Below are 19,360 nucleotides of genomic sequence, written 5' to 3'. Positions count from 1 at the left end.
AGGAATTCAGCTGAGCGTCGTCCGTCCTTGTTTCTTCTCTTGTTGTCAAATAATTAATATACTTGAGGTTTGAGCTGGTTAATTATTCCATCTCGTCTCCTCCTCCTCCGCCTCTGCCTCCTCCCCAATCACTCTATTGATTCTTCAAAACAACCCCCTCCCACCACCACCCCCTCTGCCTGCTCCTTACTTCTGCCATTCCCAAACTTAAATTTGTTTTGCACTCCCCCTTCTCCTCCTCCTCTTCCTACCTGTCTCCTTCTCCTGCACCCTTCCTCTTCCTCCTCCCTCTCTTTCTCCTTCTCTGTCATCCCCCTCCTCCCCTTCCTCCACCCTGTTCTTGTAGCCTCTTTCTGTTTGCCCAGTTTGCATTCACATTCTACACACACACACACACATATATACACATATACACACACAAATGCACGTGTATACATATGTACATATATATATATATATACGCATACATGCACACATACATGCACACACATACATTCATATACATTCAAATATATTATATGCATACATACATGAATGTATGGGCATGTGTGTATATATATATATATATATATGTAGAAGGCTGTGTGTATAAGCTTAAGTGTTGATATATTTACTTTGCTTTTAGGTAAACATGAGTGAGAGGAAGAGGTGAGAGAGAGAGGGATAAAGAAGGGAGAGAGGGAGAGAGATGATATTACCATATTTTTCATGAAATTGTAACTGTTACTGTTGTTGTTAATGTTTTCTCAAATCCCCCCCTCTCTCTCTCTCTCTCTTTCTTTCTTTCCCTCTCTCTCTCGCCTCTCTTTCTCCCCCCCTTTCTCTCTTTTCCGTTAGACCAATTTGATTATTTTGGTTTCCATAGCCTACACTCACTCCTCTTCCCCCTCCTTCTCCTCCTCCTCCTCATCATCATCATCATCACCACCATCATAATCATCATCATATTGTTGCTTTTACCATTCTCATCACTAACATCATCACCCTCATCATCATCAGATTTCATCTAATTTTCCTTTTCTTGCTTAGTCTTCTTCTCTTCTTCTTCTTCTCTCTCTCCTCTTCATCTTTTTCTTCTTCTTCTTCTCTCTCCTCTTCATCTTTTTCTTCTTCCATCGTCACCATTCCTCCCCCACTCCCTCCAATAATCCAATGTTTCACCATCCAGCCATTGCACCAATCCTCCCACCCCCTTGTAATCCATTACTCTTACCACTGGTCCACCTCAATGTTCTGCTGTTCCAACAACCAGGCCACCCTCCCTCCTCCCTCTTGTAAACATGTCCAATATTCTCCCTGTTAAACCACATTTCGCAAAATTTCCATATTGAAAATCAATCATCTTGCCTCAAATCACAATTGAATGTCTTCGTTTGCTCTGTCCAATGGTTTGTGTGTGTGTGTGAAGGCATATGTATATGTGTTTCTGTAACTGTGTGTATTTATTTATGTACGTATATATATATATATATATATCTATATATCTGTGTATATATGTGCATACGTATGACTGTGCCACTGTATCTATTACATGGACGTGTGTAAGTGTGAGCATGCATGCATGTGTGTGTGTGTGTGAGTGTATCTTCTATATGTTCATGTATATTTGTGAGTGTATTTTGTATTCGTGTGTGTGTGTCGAAGAGTGACAGAAAATAGACAATAATGGTGATATCTTAGATATTCATTTCCACAGCTGTTTCAATAATTCTTACATAACCTTATCAGAACAATCATAGTCATATAACTATGCAGTTATGATATATATATATATATATATATATAAAGTTAATCCAAACAAGAAAGCACAAAAAAACACAACAACGCGAGGACGTGGAACAAATATAGTATTATTGGACGCTCAGGAAAGAAGGAGGGTTTAACGTTCCGAGCAGAGCTCTTCGTCGGAAACATAGGAGAAGGAAAGATCCAGAGAAGGGAAGACAGAGGAAAAAAAATTGCCAACGGTACACACGCGATCACATTTTGAATATATATATATATATATATATATATAATATATAAATATATAAATATATATATATATATATATAAAGTACATAATAAGTTATTCTAATTTCAGCAAAAGGCCTGGATTTTGGTTAGAGGTGGGTGGAGGGGTGGTAGTGACAGCTAATATAATTGACACAAAAATTGGAAGGCATTGCCCCAGTATGGCCACAGTACATTGACCGAAACTAATAAGAAAAATAAAATAATTGGGTGCAGACATGACTTGTGTGGTTAAGGAGTTTGCATTGCAACCATGTGGTTCCAGGTTCAGTCCCACTGCGTGGAACTTTGGGCAAGTGTCTTCTACTATAGCCCCAGTTTGGACAAAGCAGAGGGTTTGGTAGACGGAAACTCTGTGGAAGCCTGTCGTGTGTGTGGATGTTTGTGCTTTTCCCTCCTTCCACCATTTGACAACCTATGTTGGTTTGTTTGCATCCCCATAATGTAGCAGTTCACCAAAAGAGACCAATAGGACACATACCAGACTTAAGAAGTAAGTACTGGAGTTGGTGTCTTCAACTAAAACCCCTTCAAGGCAGTGCTCCAGTATGGCCACACTCCAGACGATCACTCACACTGATTGCCACTTTCTGCAATGTACTTAATTATTTCTGTCCTTTAGTCCCCGGTTATTCCAGTTCCTTTAACTGATATTTTTGGCACTGAGGACCAAGAATGTGTCTTTGAGAGGTTTTTGGTAAATCACTAGCAGCTGTTCCTTGTTTGCTTAATATTTTCTTTAGAAAGTTGAAGGGAGTCCCAGTTCTAGCGACTGGATGCGACTGTGTCAAATCAATCTCCAGGCACCACACACCATTCCAGACAGAACCTACGGTGCTCTCTGTTTATCTGTTCTACTTTCTGGGAGTGGCCTTCAGGTTATCTCAGTACCATTTTGGTTTTTTAGTGGGGAACACCACGAAAACCTACCACAGGAACAAGTTGAAATATATATATATATATACGTGTATATAAACATGCACACACACACATTTCTCTCTCATACACAGGCACGTGTGTGTGTGTGTGTGTGTATCTATGTGTATGTGTTGTAGTATATATGTTGTTTAACTGTAGGTCAACTTTGAGCAGACATATGATCAAAGCTCTTTCATTCGTGACCGTGTATTTTTTCTGGGTGGGGGGTTCAATGGGGTGGGTGACGGATATTTTTTTTTGAGGTGGTGTACTGAGGCTCTGAATAATTCAAATATATCTATCCTTGTCAAACACATTGGTTTCAATTCAGGTAGATCTGACTGCTATTTCTAGCATATCAAGCAACCACCAAAGGAGTCTACTCTGGCTGGCTCATGGCTCTGTTGCTTTTCTTATTCTTTGATTTTACCCCCACCCCATCCTGGTACCGTCTCATCATGTAGACCAATGACGAAAAGCATTCCAAATGGGGCCATCCTACTTATTTCATTTTACCTTGGCTGTTAAGAAACTCACTTCCCAACCTCATGGTTCTGGGTTCAGTCCCACTGCGTGGCACCTTGGGCAAGTGTCTTCTACTACAGCCCCTGGCTAGACCAATGCGTTTTGAGTGGATTTGATAAACAGAAACTTCACACAGCTGTCCTCATCCATACGCAACTTCTATATATATATATATACATATATATATATAAACATTCTTCACAGAAATAAAGAAACAGTTTCTGAATAACTACTGAAATGACCAGTCTTCATCACTTTATCGTTTCATCATCTCTAAATGCTTACTTTTATTCTCCATTCTCCATTTCTTCATTCACAATCTGACCATGAAGACAGAATTGTAATTTATAGTCGACCTGCCTACCCCGCCTCCCTCTTTTGTGTCCATTTCTTTTTTTTTTTTTTGCATTTTGTCTGTCACTGTATTTATGGGTTTAGTTTTGTCTGTCACTATATTTATGGGTTTAGTTTTGTCTGTGAACTACTGAAAAGGACACATCGCTTTGGGTCTGCATAGTCAGGCTGAGTGAAATGACAGTAGGGCCCTGACAAAGGGCTTATTTAAAACAGTCACCTGAGGAGGTGCATTGTACACCTTCCATTGCTGACCCATGCTGGTGTTAGTTGGTTTCTGTCCCTGTAACTTTGTAGCTCAGCAAAAGGGGGTCGATAAAGTAAGTACCAGACTTTAAAAAATAAGCATTGAGGTTGAATTGTTTGACTCAGTCATTCAAGACAGTGCTCCAGCATGGCCACAACCCAATGACTGAAGCAAGATAAAAGTGCAAGAAGCACTGAATAGTGTTTCCTTCTCTTTAAGACACTGTGGTGTGATTTTGAGGGAGATTTGACTGCTATTGCTAACAGGTTGGGTGGCCACATACAAGCTTTCTCGTGACACTTTGGTGATGACATTTGCTGTATAGATTTCAGATTATATTACCTGCTAATCCCATCTAAGTTGCTTGGATTAAGACATTTCAAAGAAATGTATTATAATGGCATGAATGGTTTTGCAGTTGATTTTGTTGTCTGGAAAAAGAACAAATAAAATCCCAGGAAGTCGATTAGTGGAAGCTGGATTATCATCGAATTCCTAATCTGGAATTCTCTCCAATAAACCTACATTGCTGTTTGTATTAACATTCATGTCTTGTAGATTTGCATAGGTTTGGCTGTGCGGTTAAGAAGTTCTGTTTGGCACAGTGTGGTGTCATGTGGGACCCTGCTGGATTGTGCCACCCTGAGCAAGGGTGTCTTGCTTTACGCTTAAGTCAATCAGTGCCAGTGTGTGTGTGTGTGGAATCCAGTAGAGAAATCCATTGTATGTGTCGGTACATATAATATAATACATACATATGCTCTGATGAAGCTATAAGCTGTTACTCAGACACTCAACCACGAGTCCACTGCATCATATAGCAGAAACAGCTGTAAGCTAATGGAGTTCATGACATCATTTATTCTTTTGTCATCTCACTTTCTCATATATATGTATATATCATCATCATCATCATCATTTTAACATCTGCTTTCCATGCTGGCATGGGTTGGACAGTTTGACTGGGGAGGCAGATGGCTGCACCAGGCTCATGATACGTATATATATATATATGCAGGCAAGGTTCTGTGGTACAAAGTTTACCTCCCAACCACATGGTTCTGGGCACTTTGGTCGGGTGTCTTCTACTATGGCCTCAGCTGACCAAAGTCTTGTGAGTGGATTTGGAAGAGAGAAACTGAAAGAAGTCTGTCGTGTGTGTGTGTCTGTGTGTCATCAGCATTTTGCATCAGTATCTTGGAGTTAGTAGTCCACACTCTTAACCAGTACACCATATGTCTGCGGGCAGTTATGGAGTGAATTTTAGTTCGATTCCAGGCAGTGACCTGAATAATAATAACATTGAAAAATACCTTCGGAATGAGAACTCAGGTTCCAAATTTCCCCCAAGACACCTGATGAAGGCTGGAGGGTACATCAGCCGAAAAGATGTGTTAACAACAAACAAGATGAGGACAAATATCCGTCAAAATTGAATAATGTAATATGTTACTGTTCAATTTTTTCAATCCTATCAATTTATTCGGGGGGGGGGGGGGCTTTCACCTCTGCTTCACCATTGGTAACTTCATTATGAATCAATGAATAAGCCTCTTTGTGGTCGCTCAACCTTCTAAAAATAGCATCCAAATTTCCTTCAAATTACACCATTTTTTTTATTTTAGGAAATAAGATGTGATGGTCACAGCTGGAGTGCTTTTCATGTTATAGAAAAGTACACATTGGATTAATTTGATCATGGATTCCCTATACTTAAGAACAAGCCTGGATGGTCACAGCTGGATTGCTTAACATGTTTTAGAAAAGGACACCTTTTATAATATGGGTTTTGGATTTCCTGTACATAGAAATACGACAGGATGGTCACAGCTTGAATCCATTTTGTTTCAGGTTTGTCTGCTCGACTAACCTGAAGTTAAACAACAACGGTAAAAATTCTTGGAAAGGAGAAAAAAAATAGACAAAACCTAATAATTTTCAATCTAATGATAAATAAATAATATTAGATTATATGAAAATTTGCAGAAAGTATTGATTTGCTAATTTTGAGTTTATCCTATTATTCTGCAAATTGGATATAGTTTAATGTTAATTTCTATAATTGGTGATTAGAATTCAACTAAATGACATTGTGGCATTGTAGTAACTGGGGAGAGACAAGGCTTCTTTGCAGCAATTCTTTGAGGGGTGGAGAAGAAGCAGGAAGATGGGGGGGTGAAGGTGGTGGGGGGGGGGGGAATTGGTAGTAGTAGCAGTGGTGGTGGCGGTGTAATGGTTGTTGTTGTTGTTCGTGTGGTGGTGGTGGTAGTAGTAGTAGTAGTAGTTCATGGTGGTGGTAGTTGTGGTGTTCACAACAGTGGTGGTGATGCAAGTCTTGAAACTGGTGGTGGTGGTAGTAGTACTTTGTGGTGGTGGTGGTGGTGGTGGGGTTAAGAAAGTTGATAATGGAATACTTTCAGAATTCAATGCTTTCTGTATTTTAAGATTGGGTCAATATTAGAAAATATGCTTTTGTTGAATAGTCTTGTTTTTCTTCATTAATTCTTTTAATTAGATAAAATTTTATAAACTCTCGGTTGAAAAAATGAAAATAATAATAATAATAACAATAATAATAATCACGATAAAAACTTTGGTAGAAAATTAGATTTGGATATTTATGTCTCGTTTAAATTATTTCTAATTATTGCTCAACTAACGTTGCAGATGTGTACGAATACGTGGTGGCTGGCCTGGTTGTGTGGTAAGAAGCAAGCTTCCCAACCACATGGTTCTGGGTTCAGTCTCATTACGTGACACCTTGGGCAAGTGTTTTCTACTACAGCCTCAGGCCAACTAAAGGAAGCCTGTTGTGTGTGGGTGTGTGTAATAGGTTTCTTTCAGTTCCTCTCTATCAAATCCACTCTCATGGCCATAATAAAAGACACCCACTTCTCCAAGATGCCATGCAGTCATATTGAACCTGAAACCATGGAGCTTGGGAAGTAGACATCTTGACCACACCACCATATATATACCTGTATATATATATATATATATATACATATATACAAAGAGAGAGAGAGAAAAAAAGAGATCTTGGCTTAGCCCTCTTGCTTGCCAGCTTTTGTCAACCCATTCAATCCATGATCGCATGGAAGGTAAACATTAAATGATGGTGATGGTGATGATGATGATGATGATATATACACATATCTATCTATTTATCTAGCTGTCTATCCACCCATCCAACTCTGAGTAACAGTTTTTGTGATGTCTTTCCAGCTTTATTAATAAGGTGTGTATATATATATATATATATATATATATATATATATATAAACAGAAATGAAGAACTCAAAAATATGTGTGTGTGTATACACTGCACGCATTCCATGAATATACATATGATTTATACACTGCATATATATCATGAATATACTGCCCATATATCATGAGAACGTACTGCTCATGTCATGGATATGCTACACATTACATGTGTGTGTGTATACACTGCACACATTTCATAAATATACATATAATTTATATACTGCATATATATCATAAACATACTGCTCATATATCATGAATATTCTGTATTTACCCTGAGAACATACTGCTCATGTCATGGTTGTGCTAAACATTACATGGATGTATTGTTTCAAATAATTGCACACATCCACGGATGAGGATGCAGCCTGTCTATCATAATTCTGTGCTGCACATTTACCATTCTGTAGGATCCGATGTCAAACAACTATAAAAATCCGCGATGTTTGCCAATCTCCGAAGGCTGCTGTGCTAAAAGGTGGCGTGTGGGGGGTGGGTCGGGGGGTAGGGAATGGAAATAAAAGAACAACAGCAAAAGATAAAAATAACCAAACCCAGGATGATAAAAACAATAAAAAAAAACCCATATATAGCAAGCAACCCAACATGATACTTTAAAAACAATGACATGAATATTTTCCTCCTCAGCGATGTAAAAACTTTTATTTTTTTTATCTTGTAACAACCAATAAAAAAACAAAAACTAACATACAATATAAAAAAAAATAAGCAACAACAACAAAAAACAACAAAAGCAACTAAAGATAATTTTCTATATTTCTATAGATTTATTGCTGAGTCAGGGTGTTGTTATTGGTGGTGTGTTTTATCTTTGTATTTCTTTCTTTTACTTATGTAAAGTAAGGTTGTTGTTGTTGCTTTTATTTTTATGTATTTATATTGTGTTTTTTTTTAGTTTTTGGTTTTTGTTTTATTGTTTTTCGTTTTTTGGGGGAATCAATAGAATTAATGGAGAAAATGTTTACACTATTGATGTTGACTGAAGAACCAAAATAAATGGTAAGAAGCAAATCCTTTACTTAAGAAAAGACGAGGAAAAAAAATTATATAAAAATAAATTCATACAAGAAATAGCACAGACAATAGAATGCACAAAAGGATGTGTGTGTGTGTGTGTGCATATATACACACATGTGTATACATACATATCTACATATATGTTGCAGTTTGCTCCTTCCTCTCACTTTATGTGTATATATATATATATATATATACACATACGCACTACACACACGTCTGTCTGTCTGTCTGTCTGTCTGTTTCTCTCTCTATCTCTCTCTCTCTCTCTCTCTCTCTATATATATATAATATATATATATATATATGTATGTATGTATGTATGTATGTATGCATATACACTCTCACACATATGTCAAAGGATGAAGTGTCCTTCCCAAGTCATAGGCTAAAAATATCAGTTCCTCAGATTCTGTGGTGTATATATTCCCCTCTTGGATGGGGTGCCAGCCTGTGACAGGGTTAACCACTTTTGTCAGCTGAGTGGACTGGAGCAGCGTGAAGTGAAGTGTTTTGCTCAAGGACAGAATGCATCGCCTGGCCCAGGAATTGAAACATCAATCTTACAATCTTAGATGCAACACCCTGACCACTAAACCACACATTCCCACATGGACATATAATGTGTGTATATATATATATCAATCTATATATATATATATGTGTATGTGTGTGCATGTTTATGTGTATATACATACGTGTGTGTGTGTGTGTATTTTAAAAAGCTATCATCACAATACCCAGATGCAAATCTTTATTTTTTATTCAAATATCTCAACAATTTATTCATATTTTTCTTTTGTTTTCCTCTTCAAGTGTCTTCCTTTGTCTCCTTCCTCTCCTTCCTCTTCATCTTGTCGGCCACTTCTCCTCTTTCAGTGTAGCCAACAATGGCTACCGACATAGAAACGCAAGCAATCCAAACATTGGCTCTCATATTTGCCAAGGCTTCTCTGTAATTTCGTTGGCTTATTAAACATTTCATTAACGGCAAAATCAACACGCACCAAAACCCGAATAAAGAATACTTATTAAAATTTCTCTTCTTGGCCAATTATCTTCCTCCATCACTTATTTCCCCATCTTCATTCCATTCATTATATACACAACATGCACACCCACACACACACACACATAAACATACATACATACATATATATATGTATACATACATATATATATATATATATATATATATATATATATACTCACATACCCATGTACATGTCTATATACAAATGAAATTGTATATATGTATACATATATTATTTTTATATGTATATACACATATTTATATATATATGTGTGTGTGTGTATGTACATATATTTATGTATGTGTATGTATATATATGTGTGTGTGTGTGTATATGTACATATATTTATGTATGTGTATGTATATATATGTATGTGTGTGTGTGTGTGTGTATAAAGCCGCTCCAGTGCCAATCTGTGACAAAGAATAAACCAATTCCAGGTTAGTTAAAATATGTTTGCAACGTATTTCAACTTCTAAAGGCAAATTTGTGACTGTTGTAAAAACACCATATCTGCCTGGTGCTTCCCTCTAGTGGATTCTCAGATACATGTTTCTGGTCCTTTGGACCAACATTTTCGGTTGAAGCTATGACTTTGAATCTGCCCAGAGTTATCACTCTTTAGTATTTCCTATTGAGGACGGTGAAAGAGCTCTCTCCCCCTCCCTCCCCTCTTTTTCCCCTCTCCCCTATTTCCTCATCTCTCTTTCTCTTTATGCTCTCCCCCTCTCTCCTCTCTTCCTCTCCATTCTCTCTCCCTCTCTTTCCATACTCGAAACTCTCTTCTCCTGACACAAAGTCAACTCCTTCAATATTACTCTCCCCTCCCAGTTGAGGGGATTTTGTCTTGCAAATTACTTGGGAACCCCACTGCTGCTTCTGCTGCTGGTGCCATATAGAAGGCGCCCAGTCCACCTCCTGTAGAGTGATTGGCATTAGAAAGGACATCCAGCTGTAGAAATAAGGCCTGAGCAGACAGTGGACCTTGGTGAAGTCCCCTGACTTGCCAGCTCCCATCAAACCATCCGACCCATGCCGTCATGGAAGGAGGACGTTAAATGATGATGATGATGTGGTCTTTGGTTTAGTTCCATTGCACAGTCCCTTGGATAGATATCTTCCATTATAGCCCTGGGCTAAGCAATGCTTTGTGAGTGGCATTGGTAGACAGAAATGGTATGAAAGCTCATCCTGTGTGTGCATGCACACATGAACGTTGACATTCTTCAGTTTCCTTTCTCACCAGTTCTTGAGACTAAAAATGGTGATGTGATATTTGCGTTATTTGATAACATTGCAGCCAGTTGCTCTGCAATTTCAAAGACCAATGGATTACAAAATTTCTTCATTTGAAAAAAACAGATAAGGGTTAATGACATGAAGGTCATCCACTGAATGGCAGCTTAACTAGGCTTCTGTCCAACCGATGCTGGCATCAACAAAAATGGACATTAAAACCAATGAACAAATACATTCACTAACATCATCTGTGTGTGTGTGTAAGAGTAGACCGAAAGGCCTGGATGCAGATGGATTAGTGCTCAGACCAAATAAATAATTGGGAGATGGAATCCAGGCAACCAAGAATTGTCCAAAAAGCAATGTAATGGGTGAACAAATGAAAGTAGGGATGGCTGTGTGGTTAAGAAGTTCGCTTAGCAACCATGTGGCCTTGGGTTCAGTCCCACTGCACAGCACCTTGGGCAAGTGTCTTCTACTATAGTCCCAGGACAACCAAAGCCTTAAGTGGATTTGGTAGATGGAAACGGAAACTGAAAGAAGACAGAGACATATACGTGTGGCCATCCATACATCCAGGCATGTCCCTTTGTCAACAGAGAGGTCCTTGTCTTGCGGGTTCACAGGTGCTGGTGCTGTGCAAAACACACCTGTGCCAGTGCCACATATAGAGCACCTGTGCCAGTTGCGCATATACAGCACAGATGCTGGTGCCACATAAAAGCACCCAGCACACTCTGTAAAGGGATTGGCATGTTAGGAAGGGCACCCAGTGATAGGAACCCTGCCACAACAGACAATCAAGAGCCTGGACAGCTCCCTGGATGGCCGGCGCTTACCAAACCATCCAACCCATGCCAGCAGGGAAAGTGGACGTTAAACGATGATGATGATGATATATATAAACATAAATACGCACACACAAGAAATAGATGTGATGGTCATGAGTGGAATAGCTTTGATCAAGCATCTGCTGGATCAGGGCTGGCATGAGCCCAAACGTTTGTGGCGGTGGTGGTGGTGGTGGTGGGTACCTTCACTCAGATCTATCGTACAGGCTTTGTGAAATTAATTTTAATAAAATTGCTTCTAAACAGAGTGAATTTAATTAAATCTCAGATTCACAACTGTTTATTCACCAACAACACAGGAGCTGAGGCGTTGTTATTGTTGTGATGTTGTTGTTGTTGTGGTGGTGGTGGTGGTGGCGTTTTTATTGTTTGTTTTTTTGTTTGTTGTTTCTGTTCTTCAGAATTCATTTATGTTTTATCTACCTTTGTAATGAGTAACACCTTGATGTGTATATGTGAATGTATGTGAATGTATGTGTGTGTGTGTAAGTATGTACATGTGTGTATATGTATATATGTGTGTGTGTACACTTATACTTATATATATATATGTACATTTATACATATATATATATATATATATATATATATATATTATATATTATATATATATATACACTTATACATATATATATATATATATATATATACACTTATACATATATATATATTATATATACACTTATACATATATATATATTATATATATTATACACACACACTTATACATATATATATATATACTTATACATATATATATATATCTATATATATATATACACACACTTATACATATATAGATATATATATATATATATTACACACTTATACATATATATATATATACTTATACATATATATATATTATAATTAATAATATATCTATATATTACACACACACTTATACATATATTATAATATATATATATATAACACTTATACATATATATATATATACACACTTATACATATATATATATACACACCCTTATACATATATATATATATATATATATATATATATATATTATAATATATGTATATGTATATATATATATATATATATGTATGTATATGTAAATATGCACATCTATGTGTGTGCATGTCTGTATAAATAGGGAGAAAGAGGTAAAAAGAGAGTAGCAAATACAGAGAGAGTTATAAAGTATGTGTGCATAGATAGAGAGAGAGAGAGATAATTATATAGATAAATAATATCCAATACAAATAGTGTATGATGATGTGTTTATGTAGAAGAGGGGGAGAGCCTGGGTTCAAGTGAGAGAGAGAGAGAGAGAGAGCAGAAGATAATTATAAACAGAGATAAACATTTAAATGAATACAAATGTGTGTGTGTGTGTGTACGGTTATATTTTGATAAAATTAGATATTAAACAGTACATGAAAGATAAGTATGGAGGTGCTTTTTCTAAAGTATGTATGTATATAGATATATATGTATATATATATATATATATATATATATATATATATATATATATATATGAGAGAGAGAGAGAGAGAGATTTTTTCTTTTCATAAACTATGTATGTATGTGTGTGTGTGTATGTATATATATATGATAATGTATACATTTGTATATAATATATATATATAATAATATACACACATATATTTCTAAGCAGTTTCCTGAATAATAGCCAGAGCACTCAATACATTGTGTAGAGTAAATATATTTATTATAATAAACTCAATTGTAAATATTAATCTTTTATTTATGACTAAGTTTTATGAAGTTTTCAGTCATGGAAAAATAGTAATTCTCTTCTCGTATATTCTGAAGCCCAAACACACAAACCTGAATTTGTATATTTGCAGGCAGGAGCACAGCATTTAGAATTTTACTGATGGGGTACATATATGCATGTATTTATGTATGTATCTATGTATGTATGTATACAGATATATATAATATATATATATATGTATGTATCTGTGTATATATATGTATGTATACAGGTATATATATCTGTATATATGTATATATCTGTGTATAACTATATATATGTGTGTGTGTATATATATATATATATATATATTTCTTTACTACCCACAAGGGGCTAAACATAGAGGGAACAAACAAGGACAGACAAAGGGATTAAGTCAATTACATAGACCCCAGTGCGTAACTGGTACTTAATTTATCGACCCCGAAAGGATGAAAGGCAAAGTCGACCTCGGCGGAATTTGAACTCAGAACGTAACGGCAGATGAAATACGGCTACGCATTTCGCCCGGCGTGCTAACAATTCTGCCAGCTCGCCGCCTTCTGTATATATATATATATTTAGTCTTGGCCTCTGTTGTAAGTAGCTTTCTTCCCAACCCCATGGTCCCAGGTTCAGTCTCACTGCATGCCACCTTCACTGGAGGCACAGAGGATGGTGACACTCTTTGTGCTGCTCTAAACCCACCAGTAACAATCATACATCGAGCTGTATAAATACAAAAAAATATTCCCTTTAGATTTTTTGGCAAACAACAACTTGCAGATACAAGTGCTACTAGTTGAAATAGCTGCATACCAGATGCTTGCAAGTTTATGGGGTCATCAGGCGAGAATGCACTTCAGGGCCTTCTTCTCGATGGCATCATTGTGCACCACCACCCAACCACCACCACCACTGAAATGCTAAGAGAATATTGAGCAAACCAGTAAGCAGTGTTACAAGGTTTCGCTCGGGATTCTTCTAATTATGGTTTCTTTTTTACACCAAAACTATTTGTTTGCCTTCTCCACTGAAGTATATCACTCCTGATGGCATTTGCTTTACAATGTGTTAGGCCCAGCTGCACCAACAACGGTCAAACTACATGGCAACTCCAATACTGCAGCAGGCATGACTAGACACCCCCCCCCAGTCTATAATGTAAAGTGGTTGGTATTAGGAAGGACATCCAGCTGTAGAGAACCCTGCCAAAGTAAGCATTTATTGGAGATCAATGCAGTCCTTGGACACACACCGGATCCTGTCGAACTGTCCAACCAGCATGGAACATGACAGGATAAAGATAAGGATCTTGTCCTTCCTGAGTGCATAGACTATAGGGGCCAGTCTCTTGGTTTCTGTGACACATATATTCCCCCTGCCCCTGGACAGGATGCCAGTCTGTCACAGGATTACTCAATTTTGCCAGCTGAGAGGGTAGGGAGCAGTGTGAAAGAGGTGTTTCGTCCAAGAACGCAATGCATTATCTGGTTCAGGAATCGAAACCTCAATTTTACAATTGTAATTAAAACACCATAGCCACCCACGTCCTCAACATGGAACATGGATGATAATGATAATGTATGTATGTACGAGGGGGTGCCGAAAACTTCCTGGCTTTAAGGATATCACGAAAGGTCTGGTTGGAGGCTCAACCATCTGAGTTCTTTTACAGGGCTTAGAAAACCCAAGGGACTGCTGCAATAAGCATTTGAATTTAAGAGGGGAATATGTTGAATAAAATCCTAATTAACTGATCCTCCTCTATTTTCTTTTACCCCAAAACACCCTCTTGTATGTACTGAAATGATGTTATTTCAAATGAGACAGAGAAATAGTTGACCTTTGCTTAGATCTCCATCTAAATTCCTGCTGATCCAGTTTCCAATGAAAATATTAAACAAAATAGATTTGCTCTCTAGGCTTTTTTTTGTTTTTTTTTTTCATTTGGTATTCAAAACATTTGAATAGACTGCAAAGCAATATATCCAAGACGAGAATGGAACTGGAGATTCTGTTGCAAAAATGTTTCCATAATTACATCATGAATTCATTTATGATGTAATAATAATAATAATAATAATAATAATAATAATAGAATTTTTACCACTGAATCTCCAGTTTCACTCTGATTAGGATGTGTGTATGTTTCTCTATGTATATGTATGTGTGTATATGTGTGTGTGTATGTGTTTTACTGCTTATCAAACAGTATTAGAATATTTGTGTCTCTATAACTTAGCAGTTCAGCAGAGAGAGATCAATAGAATAAGTAGCTGGCTTAAAATAGATATTGGTGGAGGTTTAATCAACTAACACCCTTGAAGGCAGGCAGTGGTGCTCCAGCATGGCCGCAGTTGAATGAATGAAACGAACAAAAGAATATAGCACTCACTCCCCACAACCCCCCCCCCCCCCATACACGCACACGCATGCATACACACATCCATAACCCGTCACATAGACCCCAGTTTCGCTCCCTATTCCTCACCCCCAACCCCCCAGTCTCTGATGTCAATCAGACAAACAATCAATCCCCTCTCCCCACTCCGTCTCCCTTTCCCCCCCCGACGTCCCCACCTCCTCCACCGTCACCATCTCCTCCTCCGCCTTGCTCTCCTCCCCTCCTCTCCTTTCTTTTCCTCGTCTTTTCAATTATTTAATTTATTTGAAAATTATCACCAGGTCTTCCACACTTGCAAATCCTTTCAGCTTGCCCGCCTCCTCAATTCTCTCCACTCCACCCGCCTCCCTCTCTCAACATCCACCACCAGCAATCCACTGGCATCACAACCACCACTGTGTTCAACCTGCTAGAAATAGCAGCCAGTTCTATCTCCCCCTAAGATCACACGTCTTAATTTCAGACAGAAATATTGGAGACAATGCAGCAAACCATGATGTGGCCATGTGGTAAGAAGTTTGCTTCCCAGCCACATGGTTCCAGGTTCAATCCCACTGCATGGCACCTTGGGCAAGTGTCTTCTAATGTAGCCTCAGACCAACCAAAGCCTGTGAGGGGATTTGGTAAATGGAAACTGAAAGAAGCCCATCATATATATATATATATATATATATATATACACACATACATACATGTGCGTGTGTGTGTGGTGTCTTTTGTCTGTATTTATCCCCCACCACCACTTGACATGTGGTGTTGGTTTGTTTACATCCCCTTAACTTAGCTGTTCAGTAAAAGAAACCAATAGAATAAGTACAGTAGGGGGTGGGTTGGTTCATTCAGCTAAAAACCCTTCGAGGTGGTGCCCCAGTATGGCCACAGTCCAATGCCTGAAACAAGTAAAAGGTAAAAGATTTGGAACTAAGATGAGGTGGCTATGGTTGGAACGGCTGTGATTATCGCACTGCTAGTTCTGACCTAGGGTTAAACTGCAATCACAAGTAATACTATTACTTCTATTAATTTAAACCTCTGTGTGGTTGCCTGATCAGCTCGAAACAGCAGCCAAATGTCCCTCAAATCACACCGAACTATATTAAATAGAACAGAGTGGACAGACAAAAACAAGATGAGAAGGCCTTCAATCATATCCTTCATGGATTTGTGCTGAATTGGGCTTAGCAACAATCTCTATCTATCTATATGTCTGTCTCTCTGTATGTCTATCTATCTATCTACCTATCTGTCTGTCTGTTTGTCTATCTATCTACCCACCCACCTACCTACTTATCTATCTATCCATCCATCTACTTATCTAGCTTGCTGTTCATTGCTCTATCTATCTATGTAACTGTCTACCCCTCATTCTCTCTCTCTCTCTCCATCTGCCCATCTACCTATCTATCAACTCCCCCTTCCCCCCAACCCCCACTGAGCTAACTCCCCCTCCTCCTCCTCCTCTCTCTCTCTTCCTCTCCCCCACTCCCCCCTTTTCTAGTTAATATTTCCAATTCTTTATTATATTTTCACTTAATAAGACACATTTCTCTTGTTATTGCTTTCATTATCATTTATTTTGAAACTCCCCCCCTCCCAAACCACCACAAACTTTTATTTGAAAATTCCATTTCTGTTTCCTCTCTGCCCGCTTCCCCACCACCCGCCCCAAACTCCTTACTCTCCTTTCCTTTCTCACTTTCTTTCTTTCTCTCTTTACCAAAACAAATTTTCACAATAATTCCCAGTTATTTCTTGTTTGTTGGCCAAAAAAAAAAACTACCACCACCGCCGCCGCCGCCTCACCCTCATCCCCTCCTCCTTCTCTTGTCACTTCCCCCTTCCCTTCCTCTCACCTCACCCCTTCTCAAAGCTCTTCCTTTCCCCCCACTCCATCTTTGTTACAAACCTTTCTCTTTTACTTTCTCTCCACTCTTACCCTTCCCCCTCTCTTCTTGTCCTTTCCTCTCCCCTTCACTTCACACTCCACCTCATCCAACCCTTCTCCCTTTCCTCTCTCCACTCTCATAACTCCTCTCCCCCTCCTCCTGTGTTCCCTATTCTCCACTCTCTTCCATTATTTCCCTTATAATAACCTTCACCAAGGGGCTGGTGTCTGTAGTCATCGTCATCGTCCACCATCGGCCACTGGAACACACAAAGAGTGACAACATCAACAACATCCGTCGTCACTAAACACTCTTTTTCTCTCGTCCGCAAGCAGCATCCAACCATGGCTGACTTGTGGAGTTTGTGTCAAACAGCTGTTACTGGGATACGAACGACAACAGCAACAATGACAGCATGTAGAGAACATTGGTTAATGTACTCCAAGGTACACTTGTGTCTCAAAAAGTTGGCATGGTCATCACCAATCGAATCCAGCAGACCCATGATCGATAATTGTAGTTCAAGATGCACTCTTTTGGAACAAAAGATGAGATGGTCATAGTTAGAACGTCTTTGATCCTAAATCTGTTAGATCAGGACTGACCTGGTGTTAAAAGACAAGAAGCACAAATGTGGGTCTTGATGCACTGTCCAGAATAAGGGAGAGGACGGCCTTGGCTAGAAAACCTTTTATCATAGGTCTGTTGGGTGAAGCTTGACCTGGGGCTAAACTCCAGTAAGAGAGGACATTCAATAAATGTAGTCTTAGGTGCACTATGACAGAAAAAAGATGGGATGGTCGTAACTGGAATACCTTCAATTTTAAGTCTGAGTGACCCAGGGCTAAACAACAAGAGAGGACATTCAATAATGTAGTCTTAGATACATTGTGACAGAATAAAAGATGGGATGCTCATTTGAGCATTGGTCTGTTGACCTGGAGTCAAACATCAACAAGAAAGGATACATTGAAAGCTGGAGTCCAAGTTAGACAATGTCTTAAAAGCTGGTGTTCCACTGACACACGTACCCATGGCCTAATTCTTGGGAAGAATCAATGCAGCATAAGGTGTGCCATGGTTGAGCCCCAGTTCTGTCTTCTAAGTCTTGAGAGAGATGCAACCTAAGGTGCCATGAAGTGAGTGGAATTGAACCTGTGACCATGTCACTGAAAATTGAACTTTCTAACCTTTTAGGCATTACTTCTGGCACTCCTTTGCTTACAATGGTGAGTGTCCCAGCTTGCTCATGAAATTAACGTGCAAGTGGCTGAGTACTCCACAGACATGCATGCCATCACTGTGGTTCTCAGGAAGATTCACCATGACACAGAATGTGACAAAGATGACCCCTCGTGAATTACAGGTACAACTCATTTTTGGCAGCTGAGTGGACTGGAGCAATAAAGTGAAATAAAGTGTCTTGTCCAAGGACACAACACACTGTTGGGAATTGAACTTATAACCTTACACTCACAAGCCATATACCCTAACCACTCAGCTACTTGCCTTCACAAACCATACAACCACACACACACAAACAAGTACATTCACACACAGATGCATTATTATTTACTTAGTCCCTTTCCCTCCCAATGGAGGCCATTCACATCATCTCTCTGCTGCTCTCAACTCTGGGCCCTCACTTCCGCTTCTCTCCGGATGGATCCCTGTCATTTCAGTTCTGCTTCAATCATTCACTTTTCCCACCTCCCTCATAGATTCCCATACTTCAAGCAAGCATTTCCCCAAGCAAGGGACTTCTTCTCCCAGGGTCTCTGTTGAGTCCTGAATTGTCATCAATGCTTTTGTAACTTCACTTTCTTCTTGGTAAGGATGCTGGCCCTACGC

The sequence above is a fragment of the Octopus sinensis genome, linkage group LG24 (genome assembly GCF_006345805.1).
Source record: "Octopus sinensis linkage group LG24, ASM634580v1, whole genome shotgun sequence".
Classification (NCBI taxonomy): Eukaryota; Metazoa; Mollusca; class Cephalopoda; order Octopoda; family Octopodidae; genus Octopus; species Octopus sinensis.
The sequence above is the reverse complement of the archived record's forward strand: the minus strand, read 5'-3'. Positions refer to the sequence as shown.